Genomic DNA, 17,511 nt, shown 5'->3' on the forward strand with positions numbered 1-17,511 from the left:
CCATGAGGAAATGCACATCTATATTAGTGAAAGTTTGAGGCAGATACTGGCACTTGCTTCTAGTCCATAGGCGGCACCTGGCCGTTAGCAGTAAAGCTGCTACTTATTCCAGGGAAGACAGATGACAAACTTGGAGGTGGAGAAAAACGGAGAACTAGATATTCCAAAGGGAAGAGAGTAGCCGATGAGGAAGAGGTCCCAGTGACTCGGAGAGGGGGACGGGAGTAAACCCGTGATTGCGGAGGTGTGACTCCCAGGCGAAGCCGAGGCGCAGACGAGAAGGGAACCTAGATGACCATTGAGTGCAGGCTACATACGACCAAGGTGATGTCAACCCCTTACTATTAGAGTGTACAACTTAATCTTTCACTTTTCTTTGCAGGTTATGTGATATGTATTATGTCCCGTGAGTGTGCATGTAATAACTAAATAAAGTATTCAGTTTGTAGTAAAGCGATATGTGCTACGTGTTCTTGTGTAAGAGGGTAACCTATTCTTCTAGTCAGCTGTGACTTGGACCAGGTAGGTGGTAACTGAATAAGGGAGAAAGAAGCCCCTCGAACTGGGGAACAGGTTGTGCTCAACTAGCCGTCTTTGTGTGATCTGATACATAGTAACACTGATTCCCTTGTTGTTAATTCCCTTGTTGTATGTCGTGGTAATGATAGGATGAACTCGTGCTAAGGCTGCCGTCTGGGCAGGAAGTCCTGGGTCCGTTTGGGACCGCGAGGCTGTGACTGCCGTCTGGGCAGGAAGTCCTGGGTCCGTTTGGGACCGCGAGGCTGTGGCTGCCGTCTGGGCAGGAAGTCCTGGGTCCGTTTGGGACCGCGAGGCTGTGGCTGCCGTCTGGGCAGGAAGTCCTGGGTCCGTTTGGGACCTCGAGGCTGTGGCTGCCGTCTGGGCAGGAAGTCCTGGGTCCGTTTGGGACCGCGAGGCTGTGGCTGCCGTCTGGGCAGGAAGTCCTGGGTCCGTTTGGGACCGCGAGGCTGTGACTGCCGTCTGGGCAGGAAGTCCTGGGTCCGTTTGGGACCGCGAGGCTGTGGCTGCCGTCTGGGCAGGAAGTCCTGGGTCCGTTTGGGACCGCGAGGTTGTGACTTGTAGGTCTTGGTATATATATAGTAGGAATTCCCTGTCCTTAGGTGGTACATATATGTGGTTATTTAGGTGTAAATAGGCCCTAGGGAGGGGGTAACGTTCTGGTTTGGGTTAGAGAGGCTCTGTTGAGCGGGTTCTATCTGATCCGAAAACCCAAGCAGAACAGGGATGTACAGATATTCTCAGATGGGGCTGGTGGTCTGGGTTTCTGTTTGTTCTGGCAAGGTCACTGGTGTGTAGAGGAGTGGCCGGCCCATTGGTAGGCATAAGGAAGAAGCATTGCATTCCTGAAATTCTTTCTGCTAGTGGAAACAATTACCCTGTGGGGAGCAGAGTTGGCAAACCCGGTGGACAACATGGCTGTCGTGCAGGTGGTGAACACTCAGCAAGAGATGCGCAGGTGCATGATATCTCTTTCAAGGCACAGCATGTGCCAGGGGTGGGGAATGACATTGCGGATGCTTTGTTTCATTTTGAGTGGAGGAGATTCCCCGGGTTGGCCAAGGAGGCAGTCAGTTGCAAGAAGACTATACCAGTGGAGCAGTGGTCAGTAGGCAACACAGTAAAGTGCAATTGGTGCGGGGGTCCTTAGCTGAATTAACTAGGAGAGCTTTAGGTCAGGTTTGGTCAGAAGTTTTGGCGTCAGGGGCGCAGCACAGGGAGGCAGGGGGTGTAGGGCAGAAGATGTGATTCAGTTTATCCTAGATTTGATGGACAAGGGCTTGTTGTGTGTGACAATTGCAGGGAAGCTAGCGGGAGTTGCCTTCATGGACAAATTGCTGTGGGGCGGTGCCCCCTCTGCCATAGAACCTAGACAAAGGATGTTCGAGGGCTGGATGAGGAAGCAAGGTCGGTTGGGGATACCTCAGAGACCCTTATCTTGGAACCTGTTCTGCCGGGTGCTGTGGTACATGCAGTTGGTTTGCAAGTGAGACAAGGAGGTATGCGTGTTTTCCACTTTGATGTCCTGGATGGTCTTTGGTGCCTTTCGAGTGTCTGGGTTGCTGGGCTGTAGGGGCAGGGGAAGCGTGACTTGGGAGGATGTCATAAGGAAACAGAGCAAGTTGGTGGTGTGGCTGTGTAGCTCCATGACAGACCAGAGGGCACAAGGGAAGATTGTAGTGTTACTGGCACTTTCGGCACTGTGGCTCTTCTTGGTGGCATGGTGTGACAGGTGGGCTCTACAATGCGGGGTTTCAGTTGGGGTAGTTATCCGGCACCACTCCGGGTGATGGTTTTTGCTTTCCAGCTCCTCTCAGTCTTGCATGAGGTGTTCGCGGCATTGGGGGCCACCCCGGCTAAATATGGGAGACATTTGTTCCGGATTGGCACTGCATCTGAGGCTCGGAATTGCGGCTGGGGGCGGAAGGACCTCCGCCGCTTGGGGCACTGGTCTTCTATTTGCTTTCTGAGATATGTGCACATCTCAGTGGGGGAAGGCAGTGCGTTAGGGCTCTCTATGTGAATATTTACTGCTGTTTTTGCTTCAAGTTTGGTTGCAGGACCAGTGCTGGAGGATGTATACATCTGGGTAGTAGAACATTCCATCATCAAATGGTCAGAGTGCCAGGTGGTTCAGAGTGGCTATGGGACCAACTTGGGATTTGACCAGCGTTTATATCCCATGACCTGGCGGGGAAAAGGGTGTATGAGATCACTCGAATTGATCAGGTGTTTAGATGGTATACTGATGGGGGAGATACCGTACGTGTTGGTGCTCCATTTGGGAGAAAATGATCTTGCTTTGGAGATGAGGGTGATTTTAATGAGGGCCATGAAGAAGGACTTATGGCAGTTGAAGGGACAGTGGTCTGGTTGCTTTGTGATCTGGACAGAGTTCCTGCCCTGTAGGCAGTGGAGGGGGGCTTTAAAGCCCACAGCAGTGGATATGGTGCACAGGAAGATTAAGAGGGAAATGAATCATTTTTGCAGGAACCTTAGTTTTGGCTGCATTTGCCACTCAGATATTCAGGATGACAACGTTGAGTTTTTCAGAGCAATGGTGTTTATTTTTCTTGCTTAGGGATGGAGTTGTACCTCTTGGAGTTGAAATAGATAGTGGTGTGGGTGCTGAATATCCTTAGATACGCAGGGAGCCCTAGGGAGGACAGCTGCAGAGTTGGGGGCAGAAAAAAGTTAGTAAGCAGCCTTTTTCTGGGTGGTGGTGGTGGCCTGGAAAGTTTTCCAGGAGGTTATAGAAGTTAGAGCGGCGTTGCCACTGATGAATCATGGGCAAAGGGAGGGTAGGCAGGAAGTTCAAGGTTAAGATGTTTAGTTGCTTAGAGTTTAATACTTGCACTCTTAGGCTGGAGGTGTAAGTTAAAGTTAATTTTTTTTAAATGACCTTCAATAGAAATGAGATGGGGCATTGTGGGTGGGACAGTAAGGGGGGGATAGTATATTGGTTAGTTACTTGGATATTTAGCGAGGTAGTATTTTTGTAAGTCTGTTTACCCAGGAATAAGTTGGTAATGTGCATCTGTTTCAATAAAGTGTCCTTTTCCACACTTTACAAGATGGTAAGTGATTTATCTGTGCCCATCTCTCAATGGGGATTTTGAGGCCAGCCGACCGCAGGGAGGTCTGTCCCGTGGGATTTTTGGTAGTGGGCAGGGTCGGACTGAGAACACAAACCAGCCCTGGCAATTAAGGCGGTCCTGCCCGGGGAGTGCGGGTGGGGGAGTTGGGGCGGTGCTAATGGGAAACACTGCTGCTGTTTTTGTTACAGGAGGAAGATATTTCAGCGCTGCTGCACAATCGGCCCCCAGTAACAAAAATGGCCCCCACTAGTCCAAAACCGGCCCCCACACTTCCGGCCCACTAGGAAAACGCCTAGTGCAGGCTACGACCAGTCCGGCCCTGGGATTTGGGTGCAGTCAAAATTGACTGCCCTCCCCTAATTTTGGGCTTGGATGCCAACGGAGCCCAATGTAGCCCAATAAGGCTATATAGGGGACTTATTTTGGGCTCCCTGCCACCATTTTAGGTTTTAGGAGACCTGGTGGTTGGTTGCAGGGAGCCCTGTTAACCTTTTTTCTCCCACCCCCGTCCCTAATTTTTCATAGATTTTTGGGATTGTTAGGTCATGAGATTTAATATTTCTACAGGTCTTATTATTTGGACAGGTGCACAGGGGGTAGACATGATTGATTGTAAATGTTGTCACTAGAGGCAGGTGCGTGGATGTGGTCTGTAAAGTTTTCCAGGAAGGTACAGAAGTTGGAGTGGTGTTGCCATTGATGAAACATGGTGAAATTGAGGGTAGGCGGGAAGTTCAAGGTTGAGAAGTTTAGCTGCCTAGAGTTTAATACTTGCAGTCTTAGGCTGGAGGGCAAAATGTTAAAACGCACTTCATCAGTAAATAAGATACTTGCAGGGTGGGGTATTGTGTATGGGACAGTAGGGGTGGCGGTAGGGCATTGGTTAGTTAATTGGATGTTTAGCAAGGTGGCAGTTTTGTAAGGGGGTTTACCTAGGAATAAGCTGCAAATCTGCACCTCTTTCAATAAAACAGCCTTTTCCACACTTTACAAGATGGTCAATGATTTGTATATGCCCCTATCTCCCAAACATGGAACAGCAATCCGGCTCACACCACGCCCTGTCGCTTCCAAAAAGGCAGGAGGGAGTCACTTGCACATTTACTTTGTTGCTGCCCAGAATTCTTATCCGCATGCCGCACTTTACTCAGACCTTTCTTTTTAAAAAAAGGGGTGACCACTTGAGGAAGCACTGCATTTGTGTTTCAACACGAACAATATCACAGAATTAGCAGAGTTTGACAAATATATATATGGGCATTATTTTTAACAAAAGGTAATTGCATCTCTGAACTGAGGTTAGAACTAATGCAGAACTCCTGTTCAGTGGCCTGTGTAGTCAAACTGTGTTTTTAATCTGTTTTAAAAACTGTATTACTTAATTGATTTGATTGCTACTGTATTTATTTGTAACATTTTTAATTAATTGAATCAATAAAGGTATGCATACAAAAAACATGACAACCTCATCATGGTCTCAATTTTCAGAGGAATGGGATTTAATTCCAGTTTAAGACAATCTAATATTCTCTGTGTTCCTAGGAAGCCTTGACTTCAGACTATTCTGGTGTACTTTGATGACCTAACAAGTAACTGATGGTCCTGTGTGTGAGTGGCAGGACTAGACAATTCCAAGTGCACTGAGATTGGGAAATAAGGGTAGGGCAGTGACCATAATGCCAAGTAATAAAATATAAGCAACACAAATGGACCTTCATACCTACCAGGAGCACATTCTACAAGTTATTAAAAAAGTGAGTCCAGTTGGTGTACTTGGTGATGGTAGTTCAGTGCAATAGTCACAGATTACTGCTGAAGACTGAGCCACTGAAGGTCTTAAAATGCTTCAAAGGTGAATTGAGAAGGATCTTGACTGCATAAGCAGGCAATGTTAGATGAAGCGTCAACCAGCAGATGGGGAACCAGACCAGCGAGTCGCTGCATTAATGAGCAAGTCATAGGGTGGCAGAGAAATAATTTGGAGTGAGTGGCAAGTCTGCCTAACCAATCCGTGACTGAGACGAAAAAGATCTATTCAGTGAATAACCACTCCAACTAAGTAAAGGTGAAGGATGGATTGTGTCACACTGTGTGGTCCGATAGCCTGCAGCAGTTTAAAACAAACTCTTGACTGAAAGTATAACAAAGGTTCCAACACTACTGCACTATCTCAGTGGACCACTGAAACATAAAAATAATGTGAGCAGAATGTCATGTCAAAAATATCGAGGACCTAAATATCAAGAAGGTAAGTGCAAATAATAGTTATTGTATAAGCTTTATTTCGGCAGCTCGCGTCATAAAAGCTACAAAAACACAATTTAAAATAAGTTAAAAAAGATATTAAAAAAAGTTCATTTGGTGCAGTGGCATATTGCAGACAAGTATATACAACCAATCCGGCCTAATACCCTGCTGCAACCAGTGTGTAGTATGCTGTTCAATAAATAAAGCTATTAGTATCATAAGTATACAACATGAGAAGATAAGAACATACATAAAATACATTTTAAAATAAGGGGTCATAAATGTTAAAGTGCTACTATTACAGTGCATCCACAAGTGGGCCCGGTTTACAATCACTCCTCATGCTAGCATTATGGGGAGACTAAAAACAGTAAAGTGCACATACGAAATGTATGAGTAAAACATAGATTCACATCCTAATAGCCCTCCAACAGCTATGTACAACTCTCATGCTACTAGGGACTACCGTGTTCCTGCCTGGATCTTTCGTCTTATAGACCAAGCATAACTTAAGAACACACTACAGACAATTAGCGGTCTAGAATCTAGAATCAGATCTAAGGAAGTGCAAATAGATAAGTAAAGATTTCCTATTCTTAACTCCACATCTGAGTACCTTGAAGATATATATATATCGTCAAGGTACATATATGTGGAAATATATATAGAAAAACGTTGCTTACCTATAGAAACTTACCTTCAAGATATTTCTGTCCTCGATATTCGTGACACACTATTTTTTCCCCAAGATATTTCTGTTTCCGATATTTTGTCTAAACACCATCTCAGTACCCTTAGCTTCATCACGCACAAAAATAGTCTGCAACCTCAACAGTTCGACCGGTATAGATTACGATTCTGGGTGAAAAGCTCACTAAAATAGCCTGTAGGAACATAAAAAGTAAATCAAACAAAATTTTGAAATGTAACCAGAGAATGTCTAGTACCCTGGCACGACTCTGTAGCCCTGGGTATTTCTAGGGCACTAGGTCTCTAAACTTAAATTGGCAAAATGATTGACTAAACTTACAAATTATCTGAACAGCAGCTTCTTCGCCAGCAGGCTCCAGTCAAGTAGCTAGATGGTGAGGCAAGCTAGTCAGTGGGCTCCTTTCTGACAGTGAGCACTATGACTCATATGTCACTGAAGGCAAAGAAAGGCCTGTTCCTCTTCAGCAAAGTAGTAGCAGCCTGTGAGGGACCCCGGTATGAGGCGAAAACGCCGATAGTAATGACCTATCTTATTGCAGGGTGAAATGCATGTGAGTGGGCTACATGTATTCTCCCCTCTGAATGAGTGCTAAAGCCATCCAACCAATCCCTAATAGGGAAGCAGAAGCTCTATCTACTGAATATTGTGGTCACCCCACGGAGCACCTACCACCTGCCTCGATTGTCCTAGCCCTTGCTCAATCTTGCTTTGTGCTGTTGACATTCAACAACCAGCCCAGGAGCATGCCCTGGCACGCACAGAGGCTCTACCACATCCTGGGTGGAATTAGAACTCTCCTTCCCTAGCGTGGCCTGTGCTGGGAGATCAAAATGCACAATTTGGGGCATACTACTTCTGCTCCACAGGTCTGCTCCTCAGACCAGGGGGTGTTCACTATCAATACACTGACACCATAGCCTTTCCTTGGAATTCAGGAATACTCCCACCCACCATTCCCTAAATATACATAACATGTTATGTTATGTTGATTTGTCTAGAGCTCTAATCACCAGAGATGATACTATCCAGGCATGTGGGCAAGGTGTATAGGTGTGTGGTTCCAAGGTGCTTACATGAAGAGCCAGGTTTTCAGCTTCTTGCGGAATTCAATATGTGAGGAGGAGGCTCTGATGTGTTGAGGGAGGTGGTTCTGTGTCTTGGGTGCAATGCAGGAGAATGTACAACCTCCAGTTTTGCTTTTGCGGATGTGGGGCATGTGTTCAAGTGAGGCAGAGTATAGGTATCTGGTGGGTTGGTGAAAGTGTATGCGGCTGTTTAGGTATTTTGGCCCAGTGTTGTTGTAGGGCTTTGTATGTGTGTGTGAGAAGTTCAACTTGGCTGCACTTGTGAATGGGGAGCCAGTGAAGCTTCTTGAGGTGCTGCATGATATGGGTTCTGCATGGGAGGTCAAGTATGAGTCTTGAGATTGCGTTCGGGATGGTCTGGAGTCTATTTACGAGTTGTTTGGAGATTCTGGTGTAGAGAGTGTTGCCGTAGTCCAGGCTGCTGGTGATAAGTGCTTGTGTGACGGTTGGTCTGGTGTTCTGAGGCAATCATTTGAAGATCTTTCCCCGCATGCGTAGGATGTGGAAGCAGGAGGTGCACATTGCGTTGACTTGAGCCACATGTTGACCCCCTAGATTTCTTGTGTGGTCTGTGGTTGTTGACCCTAGCTCCGACAGCCACCAGGTGGAATCCCATGGGGAGGTCTTGTTGCCGAAAACCAGTAATTCTGTCTTGTTGCAATTGAGCTTCTGGCAGTTGGTTTGCATCCAGTCTGCCCCCCCAACCCCCAAAGATTTACAAAGCTTCCTATACAGTCCTGGGTCTGTGAGTGAACAGTGTCATAGTTTGAACCCCCTCCTCACCAGGCTGACCCGGTGACTGTGGGGAATGCAGAGTTTATTTTTGATCCTACTGGCATGTCATGGGCTGGGGTTTTTGGGTTTAGAGACAACGTAGCAAACCAAACTGTCCTGTGGTAGGTCTGAGTGCCTGGGAGGCTGAATGTGCTTCTACACGACTCCCTGACAGTGGCAGGACACGTCCACTCTTTCTTGAGGTGAACAAATAAGCTGCATGTTGTCAGACCTACTTACATCAATGGGGACAGACATAGTTATTCACAGGCTAAAGGCACGTAATAGTAATGTAAAATGTAATTAAAAAAAAAAATTCAATGAACAAAACCACTGAAATTCACCAGTTAAACTTATATCAAGTAACAATTACTAGTGCAATAAAGTAACTAAACTCATGCTAAAGCTATGCACTGCTAATTATCTCACATATTACATCACTCATGACATGTTCAATGACATCATTGATAACATCACTGCAACATCTGAAGTAACATAATTAATGACAATGCTGTGTATGGTGGGGGCACGAGTTTTAGTTTCTTCAATTAACTATAACTGATACATTTCTGTGTTTTGTTTATGTTTTAACTGACATTTTCACTTAACTAAAACGTCTCTTTAGCCTTTGTTTTTTTCAGTGATCCAACTATAACTTGTGCCTCCTCCATGCACTGGTTATGGCCTCACATATTATATGATTCATAACATGTTCAATGACATCATTGATACATTTCAAAGGACATCATTGTTGACATCACTGATCACATCACTGATAGGGGCCATAGATAAATGTACAGGGAGGCAGGGTAAAGATACGCTGACCCCAGAGCTTGTTGGCAGTCCTAGAAGGACAACCACCCTCCCAGTGCCAAAAACAGCTAGTTTGTTTGATCAAAACCCCATCCCCCAGGGCAGCTACTCATATAATAGGGAAGGGAGCTTGTGTTCCCCCTCCCGGTGCCCCTTAGAGGCCCCTGGGACTGCATTCATGGGGGAAATACAGTATTATTATTAAGGGAAAGGGGTAAGTAGTCCCCCTCCTCAAGTCATGAACAGGTCCCGGAGATCCCATCCCTGGGGCCGATGATGGAAATAAGGGGAGGGGACATGCGCCTCTCCTAGCCAATGATCAGCCCGAGGGACGCTATCCCCCTTGATAGGTTGCAGTGTCCAGAGGACACCATCCCCACACTGTAATTCCCTGCCTGGGAGAGTGCAAGCACACCCTGCCTGCAGTGAAAAAAGCTGCACCCACCGGGCGGAAGCAAAGTAATTCATCCGGCTTCCGCCTGCACCTATTATGGCGCTATCTGGGGAGCAAGCAGGGGCCATAGGGGCCTTGGTACTCCCCCAGTGGCCACAAACATTAAAAAATATTGTGGGTGCCCCAGGTGGGCACAGGGAAACTCAGAATTGCTTCTTTAAATTAAAAAAATAAATATTAAATGACCGGCAAAAGCAGCTCATTTATTATTCATTGCTCCAGCAAGGAGTGCTCCATAAAGCCTTGAGCATTTATAAATTATTTATTTTCTTGCTGGTGGTTCCCCTAGACAAGGGAGCTGCACCACCAAACATTCTTTTAGTATGTGGAGGGCTGAAGGGAGGGCAGAAGCCCCCTAACAACATAAAAAAAAACAGCAAGTCTGAGTCATTGAATCCATGACTCTAGGAGAGCTTACCATATTTTTCTAAATCACTCTGAGCTGAAGCTGTATGGTCTTCAGCTGGAGTGCAGGGCCAAGTAGTAGTTGGTTTTATGGCTGCACTTTATGGCCTGAAAACGGTTTTAAAAACTCAAATATATTTAATGTTTTGTTAAAGGGTTTTATTGAAAACATTTTATCACTAGTATTAAAAGTTGAAATGTGTGAATTAATTAAATATATATTTGATTATGGTTATTAGTGACTTTTTGACAAAGCGTATAGGTCTGTTTTATATATGTTGATGTGCTATCCCTTGATAAAGCCAACAGGCCCAGCAACTATTATTTAGTTTTTTTGAGCGCAGGGGGCTGGCTTAGTATATGGTGCTCACTTATGTACATGTAGCACCCTGCACTAATCCAGACAACCCTTATGGTGATTTTAGTGGTCTTAGACAACCATAGAAAGCTCTCTAAGTGGTAGCCGTGAAGAGCAGCCTTCAGGCTTAGTCCAGAAGGAGTGTAAAGCAGCTTGTTTTACCAGAACCTAATCTTATTGGTATAGGTTAAGTTAAAAAGAACCACACAATGGGTTTACAAAAATATGTATTTATTATAAGACACTCACTAACACATAACCATATCTCCTACCCAGATTATAACACAATGCACATAACACTTTGCATAGAAAACAGGTAAGTAGCACAAATACACAGTGGTTGCCAGGGGGAGACTAAACCATATACTAAAATAGTGGGATGCGAACCACGGCTCAAGTCAAGACTATACCCAGAAGACGTAAAAGTGCTGGGGACCCAAGGAACCACCCGAGGTAAGTAACCAGGAACCCCACGGAGGCCGTGTGCAGAGTGGGAACACGACCGCATGCTCAATTCAAGTCAAAGGGTAAGTGGTGGTTGCAATTTTAAAGAAGAAGGACCCTTCCCAGTGGACCCTGAAGAAACCCTGTGGAAGACAGAAGGTTGGAGAGCCACCCCACCCGTGGATACCCTAGGAACCAGGATACCTACACCAGGGACGCCGGGTGCATAGGTCGGACAGTGAGGAGAATACTCCCATGTCCTTTGTCCAGTTTTGCATCAGATCGTGAGCCAACGGCTCCCTGAGCTGGTTTGAACTGGAATATGCAAGGAGGGCACCAAATGTGCCCTTCAAGCAGACTTAATGGCGCTGGCAAGTGCCCCCACTCTGTCCTAATACACTAAGCCTTGTCTAGGAGGTGGTTACACCTCCCTGCGACTTGATACCTATTGTCCTGCCTTCCTCTGCTCGAGCTTGGCTCAGCAGCAGAAGTGCAGAATTGTGTCTGTGGTCAGCAGCAGCCATAGTTTGCTTTCCAGGTCTAGAAGACTGGTACCGGGAGCACTGAGGGCCTCCTGGAAGAGCTTTATAGTGCATGGAATCATACCCCCCACACCGTTTATGATGTGGGGGACATGATTCCAACATGTTTGATACCCAACATGACAGGGTTCATTCCAGCCAGTTTAGAGATGGTCCTCGCGTAATGACACATGCTCACTCTATATATCATAATGGCTGATGCACTTACAACCCTGGAGAATGGACTCCAAAGGTTGTAGGGGTGTCCCGCTCATGCAGGGGCATCCTCACACTTAGAACCACGCACCCTGCCTTCAGGATTTGAAACGCCTGCCTTAGGGGTGACTTATAGGTTTTAAGTGCAGTGACCTCAGATATACGGAAACCTATATCTGTCATAAGTGGTGCTAGCACCAGCTTACACAGGCTGCAATGGCAGGCCTGTTGTCACAGTTTGAGTGGTCTCCCATGGGTGGTATAATAAATGCTTCAGACCATGGGGGACCCTTGGTGTACCTATCCCCTGGGTACCTCAGTACCATATACTTGGGACTTATAAGGGTACACCAGTAGCCAATCTGGAATGTATCTAATTACTGGGGTTCTGATTAGCAGGATCCCATTCAGACTAGTCAGAAACAGCATAACACCAGGCACAAAAGTGAGGGTAACCATAAAAGCAGATCTTACTTTCCTACATTGATCCTTCAACAAAGCTATTTGATCTGTTTTACCTAAAATGACACCTTTTATATTGTTACATGACATGGCCAGCCATGCGCAGTAACTATAACTGCTAAGCAACTATGATGCACACCCTTGTTATGCACTGGTAATTATCTTCCATATCACATCACTTATGACATGTTGTATTACATCAATGATAACATCACTGCGACATCTGCAATGACATCATTGATGACAACAATGTGCATGGTAGAGGTGTAAATTATAGTTAATTTAGGGCACGAGTAACTTAAGATAACTGTAACTGGTGATTTCCAGCAGCTTCTTCATTTACAACAGTATGTTTTAATAGACATTTTTACCTAATCATAATGTCCCTTTAACCTTATATAACTATAACTCATACCCTAAAGTAACTAAAACTCGCCATGCAATGTTGTTATCAAAAATGTTATTTCAGATGTCATTAGGGATTTTATTAATGCAGTCATTGAACATGTCATGACTGATGCAATATGCAAGGGTAGAATCAGATGTAGCGAGGGCAGGAGTTATAGTTACTTTAGGGCATGAGTTATAGTTACTTGACCTTTGGTTTTTTCAGTTAATTTCTCAGATTTTTGTGCAAAACAAGAGAAACCAGTATATGAGGCCAGGAGCTTTCCCTAGATGCATTGCAAGATTTGGAGTAAATAGTACTTCCACTTTGGGCAGGGCTGTTAATTGTGCATTTTTATATGTGCGCTTATGTTGGTGTTCCTACTATTACAGTTATTGATGATGATTCTGGGTTATGGGTCATACACTGATTCTCAGTTTTGTATCTATGGTGGTGGCCAGACAAAATGGTTGTGGATGTGTGTTTTTATATGCCTAAAACTTGTTAAAACAAATTCTTTTATGTTTTTTAATGTATCCATCACCGTGCATGGTGTGGGGTTGTCTGCAGGGTCTAGTGTGCTGACAGGATGTGTGGATAACCCCCACCGGCACCCAATCCCCCAACCTTTGGCCATCTGGTATAAGGTCATACCCTGCACGCAACACTCCATGGGTACCCAACCCCCACTGCACACAGCCTTTGGCAGTATGCAACATGAGGTTCAGCACAGGGTCTAACCTGCAGCCAGACTCTGCACCCACCCCCGCAGATACCAACCCCACCTCAAATAATGTGGGGATGGGCAACCAATCCTCTTTTTATTTTTTTGGTGCACTGAGATCTGCAAATCATCCACGACACCCAAAAGGAGAATCGCAGCATATCAGCTGCAATTCTCCAGGAATGTCTTACTGAGCATTGTGGTGAATCCAACGATTCACTGAACCCCAAATAAAGACATTTTTTAAAATTTGACCGGGAGGGGGGTGTTCCCTCTGGAATCTCACACTAGGTGCAGGGGGAAAGGGTACACTAACCGTCCCCACTTTTGCCTTCTATTGTTTTCTTTTTTAGGACTCGGAGACCAACTCCCAGAGTCCAAGATAGAGTCTGCAACTTTTCCATCAGATTGCGGCCAACCAATCACAACATGTGGTTGAGCTTGCAGATCCGCTGATCCATCGCGAATCCTCTGCAGTGTGAAATATATATACATCTGAACAAAGATCTAGCTTTCTTCTAAATTTGGTGTAATTCCATTCAGATGTTTTGGCTGTATAGAAAATTGCATGGGGAGAACACATTTTGGGACAGTTCCTTTTTCTTGGCCCCACATGACTCATCAGCCCAAAAACCTTCTTGGAAGGAACTGTGATGGATCAGACTTTAAAATAAAAGTTTTGTGAAGATTCATCAAACAGTGCCAAAGTTATAAGGAAACCCCAAAATTATTTTCCTATGGAAACATGGTCTTAACTATAACTACCTATATTCACATATATTACACAGTGGCTGCCGCTACTGGGTAGTTATAGGTAGGACCTGGTTACCATAGGAAGAGCATTTTTTGGTTTGCTAATGACTTTGGCACCATTTGACGAATCTTCAAGAAACTTTCCCAAAAAAGGTAATCCACCTCAGCTCCTTCCTTGGAAGATTTAGAGTGATCCATCAAGCTAGGCCAGGTCCTACAGCCAACCCCACGCCAAGTACAGCATTTGGCCGTGCGCAGCAGAGGGTTGGTTTAGTTACATATGGTAATGTAAGGTTAAAGTGACGTTATAGTTAGGAATAATCACAATATGTTACTTTGCACTAAAAAAACTAAGAAATCCACTGAAAAAAAACCATTAAAGTGTGACATTATAGTTAGGTGAAAATGTTAGTTTGAAAGTGTAAGGAAACAGACTTTATGCTTGTTCAGCCCCAGTTTGGCCCCTATTTTTGGCTACTAGACTCTGAAATGCCCTAAGTCCTGCTACAGTGCATGTACTCTGAGCCTCAAAAGTATATGTTTGATTGGCTATACCCAGTTGGCATATGCTAACTTACTTTTAAATCCCTGGTATATGCTACCAGGGACACTCAGGGCCTGTAAGTTAAGTTGTCCCTAATGGTTGAAACACTTATTGTGCCACCTTGAGTGTGACAAAGTAAAACATGTCTTCCAGCCTGACCCTGCAAACTGTTAGAGCAGTTTTAAACAGTTAACTTGACTTTGCCATTTAAATTAAAGACAAAGCCGAGATCTCGCTTTTTAATATATCTAAGTCACTCCTACAGCAGGCCTATTGAGTTCTAAGGTAGGGAGCTGTATATTAAAACATGGGACATATATTTTTATATGCCCTAACATTAAGGACCCCAAATTGTCATTTTTGCCATGGAAAGGCTGGTAGCCCCATTGGCGAATACAGGGTTACATGCTGACAACTCAGTGGTGCTACTCTCCGAATGGGACTACTAAAGTTGGTACTTCAAAGTATCAAAATAATTGTTACATTAAATCTGACTTAATGCTCAAGTCAAATCTAATGTAATCTAATGTAACTCTGTTGCTTGCACCAGTCCATTTCTCCTGTTACCACCGCCTAAAACAGATCCAACTACTAACCACGAAAGTGGGGAGAGGATGTGGCGTAATGGCCAGAGCTGCCGACTTCCGAGCTGGGGAACCAGGTTTGAGTGTCAACTTCAGCTCAACATCCTGTGATTCTGGGGAAATCACAATCTCTCCATGCCTACTATAAATGAATGTGTTCTTAACTGGTGCTCATGGAAAGCGCCGGAGTTGATGATTAAGTGCCGGTGCTGAGCACCGTACACCACTGGCTCAAATTAAGCACTGCAGCGGCTGCTCTTTTTGCCTGTTAGACAGGTTGGAGATAGGGCAGAGAGGGGAAAACAGTTGCTAAGCAGGTTTTCCCATGGGTGTGTAGCCCTCAGGTAGCCACACCTCTAGGGTGCCATTAATATAAATGGGGTGACCCAGAGAAAAGTCAAAGGACCTGGGTATCAATTAGTACAGAAAACAAGTGGTCCTAGACCATAGTATTAAATAGTACAATCAATGATAATAATATTTCTTATTCGTAAATGTTTGAATCCTGAAATAGAAAAGAGAAACAAGGCCAAATACATTCAAAATGAGACAGTACCCACAATTATAATTATGCCGAAACAACATTTAATTAAATTGTAGGCAATTATTCAATTAAAAACATACAATTTATTTGAAGAGAGAAAACAGGGGGGTTACTACCAGGAAGGGTGAAGAAGGTGAAGGATTGGTGCTCATGTGAAAGGGAAAGAGTCAGAATAATTGAGAATACAGTAATTTCATTATCTAAAACATCCGCTAAGGCCGAAGTCTTTAGGATTAACAGGCCTGCCCCAATTATCGTTCAAAACGTAGTCGTTCTTATTCTTTAGTCCAATTACAGTAATACTTCATCCGTAATCATGGTAGAGGGGTGGGGGTACATAGAGTACAGGCCAACTTGGGGGGGGGGAAATTCGTCGACGTTTCGACCCAGACGCAAAAGGGATAAGTAATCTCCTCCGCTATGGGTCTTCCTCAGGACAGGGATAGGGGAACCTGGGGAGTAACCATAAGATCAAAGTATGTATCTGTGACTAATTCGTTAAACTGCAACATAAAATGACCAGAGAACTAGGGGTACTGACCTAAGTTCAGGGATGTAGCGCCCCCGGCAGTAGGATGGGCAACCTATAAAGGAAGAATGTATAAGGCTTAGAGTCTTACAGAAATCAGACCAGTCAAGGGTTTTAAATAAATGATCCCACTGGTATAGCACTCACCCGTCAATGGTGTGCCATAACCCACAATGTCAAAGTCAATTCCAATCTGGTCGTAATGAAAACAACCAAAGAAAAGGGAGTAAATCCCCAGATAGCTACAAAAAACAATACAGCCCAACATTAGATCACTGATCCAATCAAGACAGAAAAACACAAAAATATATAAATATAAACACAATGATTATCACTGTCAACTCACCCGCTGTGATCTAGCGGTGAGAGACTATCAAGAGTGAAGATTATTATGAAGTTCCACCACAGGTGTAAATTATGCCTGTGGAAAAACAGGCAAAAACGGGGTCAGACATCGAGTACTAGCTGCCAAGTCTGAAAGGACAGTTTCCCTAGTACGCGCAACTCGCGCCAACATACCTTCAATAAATCAAGGGGCGTCTTCATCCGTACCGCTCCGTTATGCAACTAAATGGCAGGACGATTGAATCGGTTGGAAATAAATACGGGCAGAACCGGGGCGCGACGTGCACACAATTGCCGGTCGTGCGTAACGGAGCTGACGCATATACCACCATCACAAAACGTTCCTCAATCTGAAAACAGACTATCCTGACAGCCGATCAGCCCAGCCTTATCTGTCAGTGCAGGAAAATACAACCAGGCAGTAAATGCGGCAAAACGTATAAAGGTGAATGAAGGATTAAAAATAAGTTGGACAGGGTGTAGATACGTATATTACAGAACAGTGGAAACGCGAGACTATTGGATTGGAACGCATGGCATGACGAACAAACCACTGAAAATTAATGATAATACATAGTCAATCACATACTTTACAATAAAATACAAAGGCAAGGTTGTGAATTAAAAATCATATATACATTGCATATTATCTACTGGCGGTCGCCAGTAGATAGTTATAGTTAGGACCGTGTTTCCATAGGAAATCTCAAAATTCTATTTTGAATAACTTTGGCGCCGGTTGACGAATCCTCGCAAAATTTTCAAAACTAATGGGGCGCTACGCTCCGCTCCTACCCTGAAAGTCTCGGGGGGATTCGTCAAGCGGGGGCTGAGAAAAAAGGGGGGTCCCAAAACGCGTTTTCCCCATGCATTTTTCCATAGGACCTTTAGTCCGAGCTACAGCCCGAACGGCTGAACAGAATTATGTGAAATTTGGCAGAGAGGTAGCCCTCAGGTCAGGGATGTGCCTTTTG

The sequence above is a fragment of the Triturus cristatus genome, chromosome 10, assembly GCF_964204655.1.
Source record: "Triturus cristatus chromosome 10, aTriCri1.1, whole genome shotgun sequence".
Taxonomy (NCBI): domain Eukaryota; kingdom Metazoa; phylum Chordata; class Amphibia; order Caudata; family Salamandridae; genus Triturus; species Triturus cristatus.